This window comes from Xenopus tropicalis, chromosome 1, assembly GCF_000004195.4.
Source record: "Xenopus tropicalis strain Nigerian chromosome 1, UCB_Xtro_10.0, whole genome shotgun sequence".
NCBI lineage: Eukaryota > Metazoa > Chordata > Amphibia > Anura > Pipidae > Xenopus > Xenopus tropicalis.
In genome coordinates this window covers 103,540,757-103,559,011 of record NC_030677.2, presented here as the reverse complement: position 1 = coordinate 103,559,011, position 18,255 = coordinate 103,540,757, and the positions used below count along the sequence as shown (strand labels likewise).

At 41.1% G+C, this 18,255-nt stretch overlaps 1 protein-coding gene across 1 annotated transcript in view; it reads right to left on the bottom strand.

The window, feature by feature from the left end:
- Nucleotides 1–4,453, bottom strand: part of pde4c (phosphodiesterase 4C) — a 287,821-nt gene extending 283,368 nt beyond the window's left edge. The window contains exon 1 of the mRNA XM_004910983.2: nt 4,070–4,453. The gene's annotated coding sequence lies outside the window, so the exon portion shown is untranslated. The remainder of the gene's footprint in view (nt 1–4,069) is intronic.
- Nucleotides 4,454–18,255: the final 13,802 nt, after the last annotated feature.

Genomic DNA, 18,255 nt, shown 5'->3' with positions numbered 1-18,255 from the left:
AAAGAAGAGGGAATTGTGAGGCTTAGTAGAATAGTTCTCCAGGCTGGTGGAGGATTACTTGTCTGGGGTCTGAGGTTAGAGATTATTCCCCTACAGGCTCAGAAGGTCCTGACTGCTGTCACCTATGCCCTGTGAGAGAGAGGATTCCCAGGAATCTAGTGACTGTATCCTGCCCTTGGTCTATATAAGGGGAGGGAGCACATTGCTCTCCCTCTTTGTGGACTCTGACTTAGCAGGTGATCGATAGGCCCAGGGGCGCTGCTACCTTGAGGCGAGCCCCCAGAGTTACCAGGGGTGGCAAAAAGCTGCTCCTTGTAACTTTAAGAGCCAAATTTCTGATTTTGATTTTTAAAGTGGAAATTCAGCCCCTCTGGCGCTGTAAATGTAATCGCCGGAGGGGCGGCATCAGAGAGGCCGCCTCTTTGCGAGGCAACTTCAGGCGACATTCTTTCCAGTGGGATGGCATTTCGGGGAGGTTAGTCATCCACAATGGCGAAGATTTTTTGCTTCAGCTTCCATCACCCTTACTCTCACAATGCCACAAGGCCTTAGATAATAGAGAGCATCACAGCATAAATAACTCTGCAGGTCAATAGCTTGGGTGATATTGATTTCATTTGATTACCCCCTTCTACACATTACAGAAGTTTCAAGAAATTGCAATATAAAGAGGCCAATTCACAATTATTAACAAAGAGGTTAGGGGGTATGAGTTGACAGAGGGCCTGGGATAAAAAATCTGGTGGTAATAAATGTAAATACTGTGGTGCTTGCAGGGGTGTGACAGGGGTGTTGTCAGTGCCACAGCAGTGGAAAACTATCTTTTTGAACAAATAGGTCCTTAATTTTGCCACTGATAGCTACAAATCCTGCGCACCATTGTGTAAGGGCCTGGAGGCACCTGAACAGTTCCAAAGGGTTGGTTTTCTTCAGAAGAACATTAGGTCTAAATCTGTATGTACCAGTAAGTCTGATTGGAAGAAACAATAGGTAACCTTTTGGATATACATTCAAAACTTGAAATTTACAGAAAGAAATGTTACATGTATACTGTCAATTACTGGATAACATATTCAAAGTTTGTATGCAAGCTCCCTTTACATATTCCTTTAATAAAAAGAGTATAAAGTTATCTCGTTCCCGAAGAACAATGTATACTGCAATGCTGGGGCATCCTAGCTTACAGGCCATGTGGTTAACTGTATAGAATATAGTGAAGTTGTATTGAATTAGAATCTACAAGCTGATAATCTCAATGTTTACCATTTCAATTCCCAAACATCCAAGCACAGCCTTACTATGTAAAAAAACTCAGATCTAATTCCAGTTGTTTATTGCTATTATGACAGCAGCGAAAAGGACGATCACAAGGACAGTGAGAACAAAACATATTTCGACTGATTTAGCTAAACATAAAGACTGGTTAAGGTTCAAAGAGAAAATGTCCAGTATTCTGTTGACCAACATTAGGGTTCTGTACTTTAGTTCAGATATAAATAAAGTATATTTTATCCAGTTGATCCATTTGCATCCAATAAGTGCCAGAATACAGTGTAGCTGATTGTACAGAACATGGAATACCCACATAACAGATGTGTGGCAAACTAAAGACAAGCAAGGGATGAACAAAGTACAGTACCACTGACAGATGCTCAAACATTGCCACTTCATGTCCACATTATTGAAGTCTCCTGCCTCTCCACTGTCTGTGACTAAGTAACATTCAATTTGAATCAGCCTTAAGTGGACAATATTGTGCTAATGCGATCGTCTGGCCTTAGGCTGATGCCACACCAGGCGTAGGGCCTAACAATCACATTGCAATGAAGGGGATAGGAACAGTGGGAGCCAGGACAGCATCATTGAGGGCTCATTAATGCAATCCCCAATCCAACAAAAAATCAAGCCTATCCAATCAACATCTGGCCAATTTTTGGCCAGATATTGGTTGGGAAGGCCTGTCATAGGCCCCTATACATGGGCAGATAAGCTTTTTAAATATTAATCCTTTAGAATATGTTGCTGCTATATAAAATAAAGGATCAATTCACATTGCGCTGGCATCTGCTATATAATGGAGCCCAAAGGAAGGATATGAGATCCGGGTGCCTAATGTAAAGACATTCTCTACAGCAAGCTATAAAATAACAAAAAAATATTTTAATCGATTGATCTTCCTTTTAAGCAAAACATCAGCAACACAAAGGGTCTCTTAAACAACAGCAAAGTCAAAACACAAACGCCGCCTATGGTCCCGGATTAACTGGTACTACTTTTTGGTGTGGGCTAGTCAGCCTCTATCAGGACCACATATGCTTTCAACTGCCCTCCAGCAACCAACCTCCCACCATTTCCACCAGATTATGCTGAAAGCAGGTCCGGACTGGAATACATAATAGGCCCTGGCATTTAAAGTACACAGAGGGCCAAAAAGCCTCACACAGGCACAATAAATTGTGACTGACAATGGCATTTTGCAGCAGCCCCTCTGGCATTTGCCATAATCCACAGACAGTCTGGGCCTAGCTGGGAGTTGTAGTTTTACAACACTTTGGGTGTCAAATATCTTTATCCCCTGATTTATACATGGTAAAGCAGGTTCAGTTTAAAACTTATAAATACAGATAGTGTCAGTATTTAAGCAGATCCTAATACAACAGATATGACTGATACAGGTCATATGTAACAATTGCCTGCACAATTAGGCAGCAAACATACAGAAACTAAGCTAACAGGAGCACCGGACTGGGGTATCAGGTAACGATTATAATCACAGGGGGGGTTCCTGTGATTATGGCTTTCCTTCTCCTTTAGGGCTCTGGCACACGGGGAGATTAGTCGCCCGTGACTTTGCCGAAATCGCCTGCGCAGCGTGTGCCATCCCACCGGCGACTTACATTTTCGGTAGTTCGGGGAGATTAGTTGCCCGTGACTAGGTAAATTAGTCATGGGCGACTAATATCCCCGTGTGCCACAGCCCTTAAACCATAACTTGTGTTTATCATTCAATGTTCATAATTTGGTGTAGATACAGGGGTATAGCCCTGTGGCTATTGGGGGGGGGGCAGGAGGTATTGGGACCCCAGTGGGGAACTGACAGAAAAGTAGTTTCAGTATATGTTTATAAAATCTTATAAAGTCTTACTTTCAGTGTTTATTGGGAAACCCTAAAATCATTATGCTGTAGAGCCCAATAACAGGGTCGGACTGGGCAGCCGGGGCACTGGGAAAAAACCTGATCTCTGTCAGCACTCCCCCTGCCTGTAGATCTTCCTTTCTCGACCTGCTTGCGGTAAGAATAAAGTACCCACACTTGGGGATTGGGCAGGCAACGGGGTCCCTGGGGGGGGGGGGGGTGTGGGGGCGCCTGGTCCAGCGGGTCCTGGTCCCCCCACTCTGACCCTGCCCAATAATATCTAGTTATGCCAACTATATAGGAGAGTCCCTAAACATAAAATACAATCTATTCTCTTCACCTCTTGTATCGGTTATTGATTGCTTTATATGTTACTCTGTATGTCCAATGTATGAAACCCACTTATTGTACAGCGCTGCGGAATATGTTGGCGCTTTATAAATAAATGTTAATAATAATAATTCTCACATTAAATATGTTTTAGGTTGCCAGAGTCACTGACCATAGCAACCAGATAACATTTCCACATTTCACATCAGAAAGGCAGAACAGAAAGACAAATACATAAAAAAATGAGCTAGAGAACTGCCCTGGCATTAGGCTAAAAGCTAATTTATAGCCCCCGTTGCAGTTCTGTATATGCAAGGTGTATAAATTGACAGTTACAGCACTGTTACTGACAGAATCAGAATTATTAAGCTAGTGTAATGATAAAAATGCTATTATTTTCTTGTCAATCAAGACATGTATTCTTAAGTCAGGCATGGCATATAGGCACCCTGAATCTATTGTTGGCCTCTGATTCCCAGCATCCTAGTGTGCAGAAATGAGAGTTGTACAGCAAGGCTGCAGACTTGACCTTACTAGTGAATGAGTTGCATGGCTAGACGTGCCAGTGGGTGCAGCCCTGACAGTACAACAGCTGGTACTTACTGGAGAGGAGAGTGCAGATCAGAAGAGGATTTATTGCCTCTCGGGCAGATCCATGCGGCACCGATAGTGTCAACTTGAGTCGAGGTTAGTATAGGCAGCAATGTTATCCCCTTGCAGTACTGATCCCAAGGAACTGGCCAGCGGTGTCACACTGATTATGTGCCAGGAGCATGGCACAAGGGCAACAGCACTGTTAAATAGGCTTCACTCTTGCTCTCCTACCCGCTGCGGCTCAGGTGCAACCTAATACTTTGCCCCTCAGACTGGAATAATTGTAACGGAGTATAATAAGTCTCATTGTAATGTCCGGAGCTGTTTTCTGTCAATGAACAAGTGCTGAAACTTTAAACTGCGTCCCCTTCTGTACTCCCGGCAGCCCCTCCCCTCACTCCTCCCATAACTGTTCCTACACTCTGCCAATGTGCTCCGTCCCTCACTGCGGCCTCAGTGCAACCTAGTGCTGTACTAATTGCGCCACTGAGCTTCTGTTCCTCTTATCCTCACGGGCATTAGAGTCTTGTCTTCTTATCACTTCTCTTCCTGAAATGGCACCGACACATTCTTATAACTACTCCCAACCCAGCCAGTAATCCACCTGTTTATTCTCTCAGCCACTGCTTCTTTCAGCTTCCCCTCTTGGATTCTTTGTCAACATAAGTTTAAATAGAAGTTTAATAATTATAAATTATTAATTACAGTGATAATTGCCAATGAATTAATTGGTATGAAATTTTGCTATTATTTGCTGAAAATAGATGGGAAGGTACAATTGTTTAGTAGAGTTTGGGCCCTTAAACGTGTAGTTCACCTTAAATTAACTTTTAATATGATGAAGAAGAAGGCAAATAATTAAAAAACTATAAAAAATAAATAACAAAAACCAATTGCAAAGATGCTAGGAACGGGGCATTCTATAACATACCAAAAATTAACTAAAAGGTGAACTTTGTTGAGTTAACTTTTAGTATGATGTAGAGAGTAATATTCTGAGACGTTTTGCAATTTTTATTATTTGTAGCTTGTTGGTTATTTAACTTTTCATTCAGCAGCTCTCCAGTTTATACAGTAGTTTCAGCAGCAGAAGGCGATCCACCCCTTTAAAAACATAGTGCTATTTTTTTAAAGCCCAGCGGGGTGCAACACAGTTTCTAGCATGTTAGCTGGCATGCCATGTATCTGCTGCCCCAAGTTTTGTTACCCCCAATATGGCACATCGTGTTTGCATTGGGTACTAGGCACCAGGAGTATAAGAAAGGTGCAATGTGGATAGAAGGCCCATGTCTCTGGCTTTGTGCCTTTATCTGGATATATACTGAAAGATCTACTCATTTGGTGAGGACACCAAATGAGTGGATCTTTCGCTCCCATATGCCCACCTTGAGGCCAAACAATTAGTTCTCATTGCTTGGATATAGGCCATCAGGACAAGGACCACCAGTGGTGTAACTATAGAGGAAGCAGACCAAACTGCGGGGTCTGCTTCCTCTATTGGTCTAAGAAATTCCCCCCTCCCAAGTTGCTCTCTTACCTACTCAATGCAATGTTGTAGCACTGCTAAGGGCTGCATCAACACGGTGATCTGCTTGTATCAGCCTGTGTATGGCCACCTTTAGGAGTATGAAGACATTTTTGAGCGACTCAGCGAACTGAGTGTTTTAGCTGGGGCAATTCTCAGTATCCCCTATGGTAAGGTATTTTCTGGTATTCTGTATCCATATCATTGTGTCACCTGTGGGCAATAATAGAGACACATGCTCCCAGTCACAAATAAAGCTGGCCATACATATTTAGTTCAAAATGATGTCGCTTTGTCTGATTTTCAGACCACGTGGGCTCAAAATGATTATCCCAATAATTTTTTTACAGGTGTGAACAATACAGCAGCTTAAGAGGTGTGAACAAAGAAGGGGCTTACACCCTGAATCTGAGGTTTGAATAATGCAGGGCCAGTTCATCTCAGTACTGATACCATTTAAAGCTTACACAAATGTTAGCAGTCACAGAGAGATGGGGGCCACCCAAAGGGGGCAGCAGGCTGTCAGTTGGACAGCACTGCACTAGATCATTCCTATTGATCTTTAATCTTCTACTGGCAGGTAAACTCTAATACTGGTGTGTTTTCTGACACCAAAAGATTCTCCAGTTTTCTCTGTGTGAGAACCTGGCCCCATAATGCATATCAGTATCAACAGCTCTGGAAGGGTTAAGTCCTCATACAGTCATGGTCTGCAGAATCCCTCCTGCTAAGCACAAGTGTGATGCTCAAGGAAATTAATGATCCAGATGTATTTCTTTTCTCACAGATAACAGCCTAATACAGCAGAATATAACATCAATTGTACAGGGCATATGGATGCCATGATGCAGAATAAATAGGTAATACAAAGTCTACAGCTTACTCTCTCACTGTGTGTTTACCTCTCTTGCTAATAAAAGTTAATATTTAACTCAGGCCTCAAGTGGTTCATTACAGATGACTGGATGGTTGTGTCCTCACAAGAGTCCTACTCATCTAACTAGTTCAAAGAACGCCTTCCTAGCTTTCATCTGGAGTTCCAAGGACGGCAGGGATCTCCAACATTCAAAGCCTTTCCAGATGTAGCAATACCAATCAGTACACATTTGTAGCTGTAGATTGGTGCTGGAAAAATATTTTCAGATTAGTTACCCATGGTAGGGGCCATGGTCCATGGGGACATTAGATGCTGTGGTTAATTTTGGCTACTGTGGGCAAATAATCTCCCCAAAATGCCTTCCCACCAACAATAAAGTGAATCAGTAATGGGAAGGCATATGTGTTGCTTCATGCAAAGTTTCCTCCTGCAGAAAACTGAAATTAGGGCTCACTACAAAAATAACTCACTCACTTTTTATTCATTCCAATGGGATTTTCTAAAAGTGTATTTATAAAATGGTCAACTCATTTTCTCCCGTAAAAATCCCATATGAATGAACAGCAAGAGGGTACGTTTTTCCTGTGGAGAGCTCTAAATGCACACTTGATAAATCTGCCCCTAAATGTTTTCTTATGTACAATGATTTCAAACTGCTTTTATTCTTTAAAAAAATCAATATTTTACTTTTCATTTATTTTTAAATGCATTGTAAGCAAACAAAGTTAGACAAGACCAGTGTGGTTCTCCAAAGGAGGTTTACTATAAATGTGATTACAGAAATTATGAGAATACCTGATATGCAGCTTTTGGTGTGTTTGCTGGTGACTAACAGTAAATAAAAGAGTAAAACCCTTAAGAGTGAAGATTTTAGCATTTAAATGGATAATTTACACTTGTGTTCATCGTGAGTTTAATGAATAGGACTTTATTTATTTAGCACATATTGCAAGTGACAATCTTTTTATTTTTGACACTCTGACTTTCCATAACTGACTTTCCTTTCCATCCATACTTCTGTTGCTGGTTGGGGAGTTTCCCAAGATAGCACACTTAATAAAGGGATAGGAGGAGGAGATTCTGCCTTTGATTAATACAAAATGCGCACTTTTTTGCCTAATCAAAACCAGCACTTGAGACTGGGCAAGGACAGGCTACTTTATATTGGAAATAATAAAGTGATGAGGGTAATTTAACCTGTATGCTGTGCTCACATTTGATAAAACGTTATGACAATAAAAGCAGTGACGCAGTCATCCTGATCCTTCATTTTTCTATGTTGTGTCCGTGTATCCTCTCATATGCTGGCAAAATGGACTTAAAACCTGAATAGGGATGGATGACCAACTCTCAGCACTGCATTTAGAAATGGTAAAGCATTTTAAAACCAGTGACCAATCATTTTCTAGAAATGGTACAAAAACTTCCAGCCTTTAAAAATATTGCAATTGACAATGTGCCTCATTTGAGGCACGGGGCTCATTTTTTAAATGATTACTACAAATAGACATTTTTGGAATTAGAAATTGAACATTTTGGACTACTTTGGTTTAAATGAGCCATTTCTGTTTTTCTAAAATCAATGTTTTTCAAATCAAAAATTTTCAGTTAACTTTTATATGTATTTTCTATATACCGGTATATAGATGTAGGTAGCTAAGAAGCTGCACACCACAAAATGTAGATGATACATGGGTGCCAGTGCAAAACTTGAATATATACAGAGGGGGTGACGGCACACACAGGAATTTACAGTATACTCAGGAGTAAAAAGTTTGAAAAAAACAAAATGAGGATTTATTTAGTCCGAAGTTTCAGTTCCCACTGGAACTTTCATCAGGGCTGTCCGGGGGACAGTCCCGATTTTGCCACCCTGTCCCTCAGTCCCGCATAGCCGCGGACCTGTCCCGCTTTCTTAAGTTCTCTGCTCCCGTGATGTCACACGCACATCTCTTGTTAGCGCCGCAGCTTCTGCGCCGCTCAGTTCAGTTTTAACATAAAGGCATTCACAGTGCAGAAGCTGCGGCGCTAAAAAGAGACGTGCGTGTGATGTCACGAGAAGGAGAAGAAGAGCCCTGGGGCGCAGCCGGAGGAAGCAGGTGGGTGGTGGTAGGAGCAGGGGGAGCCACAGAAAGCGGGGGGATGCTGGGGAGGACACTGGAGGAAGCTAAGGGGCAGCTGGAGGATGCTGGGGGGAGCTGAAGGATGTTGGGAAGGATGTTGGGGGAGCTGAAGGATGTTGGGGGGAGCTGATGGATGTTGGGGAGGATGTTGGGGGGAGCTGAAGGATGTTTGGGGGAGCTGAAGGATGTTGGGGAGGATGCTGTGGGGGCTGAAAGATGTTGGGGAGGATGTTGGGGGGAGCTGAAGGATGTTGGGGAGGATGTTGGGGGCAGCTGAACGATGTTGGGGAGGACACTGGGGGGAGTTGGAGGATGTTGGGTGGATGCTGGGGGGGAGCTGAAGGATGTTGGGGAGGACGCTGGGAGGAGCTGGAGAAGGGTAAGGAGCAGCTGAAGGATGTTGGGGAGGACACTGGGAGGAGCTGGAGGAAGGTAAGGAGCAGCTGAAGGATGTTGGGGTGGACACGGGGGGGAGCTGGAGGATGTTGGGTGGATGCTGGGGGGGGAGCTGGAGGATGCTGGGGGGAGCTGGAGGATGTTGGGTGGATGCTGGGGGGAGCTGAAGGATGTTGGGGAGGATGCTGCAGTGGGGAGCAGCCCATAGTATGGGGACACTGGGGGGGACCAGCAATGTTTTAGGGGGTCTCTAGCGCCAATGAAAAACATAACACCTGGCTACCAATATTTTAGGGGGGCCCTGGCTACCAATGTCTGTCATGAGTCTGTCATTAAATACAGGTGTCACAGTGCAAAATGAAATCCTTAGGGCCACAATATGTCATAAAATGATTGGGGCCACTGTATCTGTCTTCTGGTGCGCTTTGTGTATGTTATGCTTTTCAGGTGTGGTTTTTTAAAATGGGCCTGTTTGGGGGGGGGGCGTGGCCACAAAGTGGGCGTGTCCTAAATGATTTTTGTTCCTCCTTCTGCTTTTCAAATGTTGGGAGGTATGCCATAACACTTACTTAAAACAACTTAAAACAAATAGCAGCTTTCATCCGGTGCCCATTTTTCTTCTCACACATACAGTGTTCAGTGACATTTACATTTGCAAACAGGACGTGTGCTGTAAAGTTCATACAATGAAGAATGCAGGCTTACACAGGCAGAACTTCTGATGAAAAAAATTCTGCTTGGATTTTGAAAACAAATATTTTTCTTCAGCAGAGTGCACGGCTAGAGCAGAGTTCCTATAGAAACCAGCACTACCATCTTTTCACTGGCTGCTAGACTGGAGGGCATGTTTAGTAATCTGAGCTAAAAAGAAAAGAGCATGCTCAGTAGCCAACAGCCAAATTAAATTCTCAAGGTAAGGGGCCAAATAGATTACAGGAAAATAAGTAATCCCAAGTGATTAGGGGATGCTGCAGCCTTTACTGTTAACAACTGCTGTGGCAGGTATTTAAGGATTTCAGGTTCACTGATTAAATTTGTCTGTGGAGGGTTTACATGTCCTTTAATAGTAAAGGTAATAATGACAGTGTTATGACGCCTAGCGGTTAGGCAGGTAGTGCTGAAAATACAAAAAAAAACCCCAAAAAAACTTAATGAGTTATTTATTAATGCAAGTGCACTGTGCAAAGTGCAATTTTAAAATAAATCAGCATGTTTTTACCCATAATGCAGCATTTATCCCCCAAATTTCAGTATTATTGCAGCTGTCCACCAAAATTGTGCCTTGAACTGAATGCAAATCAAGTTGCACCTAGCATTTTTAAAGTGAGAATTATGTTACTTCTGGAGTGTGCATTTAAAATGTTATTTTCATTTGATTCACTGGGAACAAGTGTGGTGAGACTAATGCAACCGCAACCACAACCACTGGAGAGTGCAGAAGCATGTCTGGATTTAAGTACCTTAATGAATTGCATCAATATGCATTCTCTGTTGCATCCATTTTCTTTGTACATTACCCTTACAGACACATAAAAATCTCCTACTATAGGCCAAAGTCATGAGCACTTTGTTACAATGCGTTCTTCTCTTTTCCTTCTGTCCAATAACATAGCACATTCTGTTTGAGTTTGTCATATGGTAAATATGCACGAGTGAGGGCAGAAAATATATAAAGGTGAGGCAAGCCACACTTATGGCACACTAAAGCTTACTACTGTCCTTGATGTGAGGGTGAAGTCAGCCAATCAACAACTTTTTATTTGGTCACTTATAGACCTAAAAAAGGTTTGCCAATGGCTTGTTTCATTGCATAAAGGCTTGGCGACCATCAGTCGCACGAAAGATCGTTCCAACCCTCCACTGGCATTCAGGGCTGAATCGTCAGATATGGAGGTAGGAACAATAGGATTTCTACCTCCTTCTGTTGATTCAGCCCTGAAGGCAGATTTTGCTGAGGCGCCTTCAATGGCGCCCAATCAAAATCTTTTAACCCGCCCGATCGGCCAGCTTTACAGTAAAATGCACAGAAATTTAATATTCTTCTCCCTGAGTGTTTATTACCTTACAATATGTAACAACAGTAAGAAAATACTAGCTGTGAGGCATGTTGTAGCATTGTAAACAGATCTGTGTAGCTTAAATCTCTTAGGATTCAAATCAATCAGTATTTATTAGGCACCAAAGATCTGGTTTCCTCTCAAATGCCCTGTCTATGAGGACAGATGTTCAAATCAGATTACACTTCCTCTGAGCTCCACGTCTGCCCACATTTTCAGTGAGAGATCATTTCTGTAAACTTCCTCTCACATAGGAAGGGAGGGGAAGGCGATGACTTCAAAATGTGACTTAGATCAAAGGAGAAAAGCAAATAGTTTGTACTCTGTATGTGTCTACAGACATGATCCTTCTGCTGACATTTTTTTTTATGTGATTTTTATGCCTGGCGTCATACAAGTAACCGGAATTATATTATGAGAAGACATATATGTATGTACTTTTTCCTTTATAGTTCTTCATTCATGTCTCCCAGGGGTGTATGTATTTCCAGGAAGGAATTATTTAACAAGCTTTACACAAACTCCAGACCTAGAACAACATGAGAAATAGCGCAAAATCACATAATAATACGTGCCATCTAATGAGGTTCCCAAAAAGTTATTCTTAACACCAGAGCTAATTTTGGCATCTTGCAGTGTGCTGAATCACTATGACATGTAAAGAGTGTAGCTGTATAAGACTGTTGAGTCACTATATGAATAAAGGCTAATAATAACATTTAGTTTTTTCAGCACAACAGAAGCACCCCAATTAAAGTACTGTAAGCAGGGGTCTATGCACTGTATGATACAGAATAAAGGATAGGCATGCAAGGGATTGAGAAACTACTGGCCATTGGGGGCTGGATGTTTATACAACTCTTCAGCTTTTATTTATAAGGCTGAAGAGGCACCCTTTCTTTAGCCAGTGTAGTACGTATCCAGTGCCATTAGGCATAGGCAGGGAACAAATCAGTGTGTCTCCTGGGGTTGCCAACAGCTTATCTGGTACAATTTCTCAGGTGTGAACCCTTGATATGGAAGCCAGGGAGTTGTGTGTTGTATCTCTCAAGAAATGGGCGCCAGTGGTTCTTAACTTTGAACAATGAACTGTTTATTTACACAGCCACTTGGGAGTAATTACAGCACAGTATAGGTAGGTAGTAGCATCTCACAGAACAGGCAGTACGCACAACAAATGGTCACAATGACTCTCTCCCGGCAGGGCACAATGGGTTAACTCCCAGCTTTCAGGTATATGTTTTCAGGGGAATCTGGGTTATCACTCTCTAACCGTAGGTCTGTACACTGTTAACCCTACTCTGGGCAGTATTATACCCAGGATAATAATTCCTCTACAATTCCTTGTCGGAGCCAGAAGTTGGCTCACTAGCTAGCCCTGCCTGTCTATCACACCTTGGGGCACATTTACTAAGCCACGAATGGGCCGAATGCGTCCGATTGCGTTTTTTTCGTAATGATCGGTATTTTGCGATTTTTTCGGAAAAATGTTGCGACTTTTTCGTTACTAATACGATTTGTGCGAAAAAACGTGAGTTTTCCGTAGCCATTCCGAAAGTTGCGCAAAATCTGGCGATTTTTCGTAGCGTTAAAACTTGCGCAAAAAGTGACGCTTTTTTCGTAGCGTTAAAACTTGCGTGAAACGTCGCACCTTTTAAGTTTTAACGCTACAAAAAAGGCGCAACTTTTTGCGCAAGTTTTAACGCTACGAAAAAATCGGCAGAAAAAGTCGTAAAGACGCCGAAAAAATCGCAAAAAATACGAAAAAGTCGCAAAATGTTCGTTTTCAAATCGGAATTTTTCCAATAGGTTCAGATTCGTGTCTTAGTAAATGTGCCCCCTAGTGTCATCTATTACAGGATCTGCCTTTTCTGACTGGGCCTACCTATTCCCAGATTCCACAATATCTCTCCACCTGCTTGTTCAGGCAGAGAGCTTCACAAAGTGGCCTCCTGCCTCATGGCTGCTCAGCCTTTTATACTACACCACAGTGCCACCAAACTGTGGAACTGCAAAGATCATGCTGTGACCCAGGAAAAGGGACTTACTTTCCATTACATTAAAGACCCTTTATAGCTGTCCAGATAACTAGGGGACCACAGAGTTAGAAAAGACATAACTTACCAGTTCCCTACACTTTGTTATTAGGGTTTTTTAGAGTACAACATTGCATTGAAGTTGTTGGGGTTATTCTAAGCAACCTATGTAAAACATCTCTATAAGTATTATTTGCAGGCACATATCCTTAATTGTACTTTTGGTGATGTTTTAAATTGGTCAGGCCTTTTTTCATAAAAGCCCCTAAAAAGACTCTTTACAGCCCCCAGAATAATATACCTTTCTCCCTGCAATTATTCGCATGCAGATTCTATACCACAAGCTTCTCAACTGCAGCTCTCTCAGCTACTTCATAGTCTTGAGTGAATCTCTGCCCCCTTTTGCTGAACTCTCCTTCTCTCTCTATAAATGTGAAGATGGTTGATGAAGTGTCTACTGCACATGCCTAATTGATGTCCATTGGAGCATTGGCAGCAAGCATGCATTGTAGACACTTCTTTGATTGGCTGCATATATAGTTGCCACTAGGTCGTAATGCCATTTTGAGGCGGGATGGGGTGAAGAGATGGGCAGACTGGGAGAATGAAAGTTGGATGGGGCCAGGATATGGGTGGGGTTATAGGTGGAGCAGATGGTGACCCATGGTTATAAAGGGTGATTGGCAGTGAAGAAGGTCAGGGAAGGGTGGGATTTATAGGGCATTACAAAATTACGGGCAAGTACATTGCCAGAAAATTTGTAATACCTGTGCTGGCCCTAGCTTGTGATTTAATGGCTAGGCTGGTCAAATACTAACCAGGTGACAACCCTATCTGCAGAGAGAGAGAGATTAGCAAGGAGAAGGGGTGGAGCTTCATGCTAGACTGTAAGGAAGTAGCAGACTAGCATGAGCATGTAAGACCCTGGGAAAAAAAATTAAAAACTCTGCTTTAAACTGTATATACAGTAGATGAATATGATGGGGTGAGGATGCTTTCTTCTTACATTGGTACATCATGAACCAGTAAGTATTACAACCATTTGAAGCCTGCAGCCATCCTGATATCTATGAGCATTAACTCCTGGCATGCCAAGAGCCAAAGGTGGTCAGGTAGTCATGGAATTTACCAGGGGTCTAAATTCTAAACAACATTTAATTACTGAACAATTAACTATTGCTGAACAAATGCAATGATGACCGATTCTTTCATTTCTTTTTTTGCCCTGTTTCTGATATAATAGTTACTTTGTAATACCAGGTTTTAGACGTTATACATTACATAGTTTTAATAACAGTGATTTATTACTAGTGTTCCACAGAAAATATTGTCAGTTAATGCTCTCCCACAATGTTCATCCACTGATTTTTGCCAAGCAAAGCCAGCTGAGCAATTCTGAATTGAGTGAATGTAAATATAAACCTAGGTCATGGTCAGGCAGTGACAAGTACATTCTTCACCAAGAAGGGTACTTTGATCACATGTAAACCTATAACACCAAGTAATAAAAAGCCCTTTGTACTGTGTGGCTTTTATATATATATATATATATATATATAAGATTTATAATTTATAAAAATCAAGTGTACATTTTGGTATGGCAGGGGATTGGTATTTGTGAGCTTACATGAAGGTGTTGAGGGAGTTAAATGCACCATATTCAGTGCGTGGCCTTGGGGCACTGAAGACTATGACGTTTTTTACACATCATTAGCCTGAAGCTCGTGCTGCCTTCAGATTCCGTGCCAACAACTGAATAATTAGTGCAACTGCACTGTTTGTTCGGAAACATTATACCTGCATGTTGTCCATAAGGAACCTTCCTTGAATATGGTTCTGTCTGCTGCAATAATAGTTCTAAATTTTTATTTTAATTCTAAATGTATTAATTAGCAACAATGTATAATGTACGTTGCTTCATAATATACCCTCAGTCAGCAGGGGGGCAGATTTATAAAACCTGATCACAAACTGGCATAGTTTCAATTTCCAGTAATCTGGAATACCTCAGGAATCCCCACTGCAAATTTTAAAGTGATATTGACATGATGATGAAAATTTATATGATGTTTAAAAGGTAGTGCAAAGTATAGATCTACCATTATAGGGCATCAGATTCTGGTTACCATGCATGTGCAGTGCCTCTATATCTGCATTTCCCACAAAGCAGGTATAGAGGCAGTCAAAAAGCTACTATTTAATAATCCACATTATCAAGTCCCCCCCTTAATAATGTGAATCATTAAATACATTTAACATGATTTTTTTTTACGACACATATATGACACATATATTGGGGCATCCTCTTTTTAGACAACATGGAGCATTTTTACAGGCATAAAGTGTAACACAAATTCTTCCACACTTTGTTGCGTTGAGAAGTGGTGAATTCTGGGTATTTAAGTGTCAGCCCACCCCGCTTTACAGGTAATCTGTGCACCACCCACTATGGAAAGCATAAATTATAATGTAATATGGGGCTGGTATTGTAGTTTCCACGTGCAACCTCACCAAGATTTTGGAGATGCAGTCACAGTAAGACATGTCATCTCATTTATCCTGATTATTAATTCATTCAGAATTGGGTTTACTTGGGTTTCTGTGGTTGGTTAAAAAAAACTTACCATGTATATAAAGAACAAACTAATCTATGAGTGTGCAAGGCAAAATGGGCACTAACTAAGTTCCAATACAGTTACCTCTTGTAAGGAGCATATTTATAAGGTGATATAAAAACTGATAAATACAATAATTCACGGGAGCACTTACCGGTCACAGCTCTACATGTGCTACATGTTTTGCCGGTACCCAGACAGCAAAATAGCTTAGTAATCCCAAAAATACACAGAGCACCAAGGTAGCTTTTGAGAAAGTGGCGGGAGGCCACAAAATGTGGTAAGCGTATGGTCCACTACAATACATGCACATTTTGTTTTTAAAATGACTAAATAAACAGTGATTTTTTTTCATATTCCAGCTCTTATTTGGTACTCTGTATATTTTTGGGATCACTGTAAAGACTGATGCAGAATTAAAATTACCACCGCCACCCTTTTCACAACAGTTTGCAAATTAAGCTAATTGTTTCAGCCCTGCAGCATGTGGATTTTATACGAAGTTTAAGAGACTTGGCTATTAGATGATACATTTGAAACCGGACACCCATAAAATATACATGCTGTGTAGTTGATTGGTAATTCATTCATCTATGAATTCAATCTGCTAAAACTCATGGGTGGGCAGAAATAAAGTAAGCAGTTGTCAGGCACTGTGATCATTTGGTGATTCAATTGGTGATTCTAAGTGGAAACACAATGGCTGGACTACTCTTTCAAGTGATCAGTATCCCGTTCATGTTTTACAAATCTTTATACATCAGGCAGTCCACATTTATAGGCATATACAAAAAGTATATTCCCAGTAGTTTAATATTCCTGTCATTGACAACTCAAGGCCTGATCCCAAATGACTGCAACGCTAATTTAGTGCATTTGATGGTTCACATCAGAGAATGACAAAATTATTTCACTGGTTATGACATGTTTATTTGAATTTTTTTCTTCCTGCTATCGGTGGGTCTGTGATCTACAAAGTCATGAGACTTGTTGGTAAACTAAACATAGACCGGCTGTGTTCCCACGATCAGTATAGCTTCTGGCCATGCAAATTCAACAAATGATTTCATTTGTAGCTATTGTTTTGATTTATGTGGCCATAAATTTGTAGCAGTGTAACGATTTGATTTAATTTTCTCTGGCTCATTTAACACGTCGTTTTTTGCTTAAAGGAAAGTAGCACTCATGTACTTTGTATATATGCATCTATTTCCCAGTCTCACACTCCTCTCAGTGCAGGATCTAACAGTAACAATGTTGCAGTACATTTTTCAATATAAATACTTTTTTGATTGTTAGTGGTTCTTTATTGGTTGATTATTTAAAGAACTTTTTTTTTTTTACACAGAGTTCATAGGTCACATAGGGTCTTTAAAGTCCTGTTTTGATTATAAGGAAAACTTTTATAAAATGATAAAACTTGCATTTTGAAAAAAAATCTTCACAAAATCTTCATTATTCATTTTTTTGTATCATTTAAAGGGTTTTTTGGCTGGTGGGGCCAGTGACCCCCTCTAGAAAGCTGGAAAGATACAGAAAAGGAAGGCAAATATTTAAAAAACTATAAAAAAATAAATAATGAAGACCAGCTGCACAGTAGGTAGGACTAGGACATTCTATAACATAATAAAAGTTAAGATAAAGGTGAACCACCACTTTAACCATTTAATTGTGTTTAAATTCCTGTTAAATAACTGTTAAGTGAAGACCGCATCAATGCAGTCCCTGAACTGACAGGAAAATAAAACCTGCTAGATCGACTCCTGGATGATTTTTGGCCAAATATCGGTTGGGTAGGCCCGTCAGGGGTCCCCACTCCCCCCAGATTAAATCTGCCTGTGTATGGCCACCTTATGAAAGGAGTTGCACTGGGCAGGAGAAGAAAGCACAGACACGGGTGAATAAATTACCAGGAGAACGCACAGAAGTCGGGGGTAGAAGGGGGCAGAAGGTGACTGAGTGGAAACTAGTTTTGTTTATTATTGGACACATTTCCCATATAACTGTATATTGGGATAAAAGCATCTGCTTGAAAGATGCTCTTTCTCTGGAAATGACATGGTTTAATCAAGGAATCTCCTTCTTGTTAAACACTGATCTGCTGTGTTGATGCCTTAAAAGTTGTAACGCAGAGATTTCACACACATAGATCAAGTGACACCAATAATGCAACAGGATGCATTAGGACTAATCATTTAACTATGAATAGAGAGCATTTTGCAAGAAACAATTATTTTAATACGTTATCTGGGCCTAGAGTCCTAGATATTAATCTTATTCCAAACAAGTAGGGGCAAAGAAAAGGTGGAACATTAGGGGCATGGCAGAGGAAAGGGAAAACAGCAAAGAATAGGGGTACAGTAAGGGTATGGCAGGGGAAAGGGGAAAAAGTAGAGGCACAGTAGAAGAAAGGGAAAACAGCAAAGAATAGGGGTACAGTAAGGGTATGGCAGGGGAAAGGGGAACAAGTAGAGGCACAGTAGAGGAAAGGTAAAACAGCCCCTTTAATGTAGATTATATGTGTAGAACAGAAGAGAAATGAAATTATATTAAAGTGATACTGACA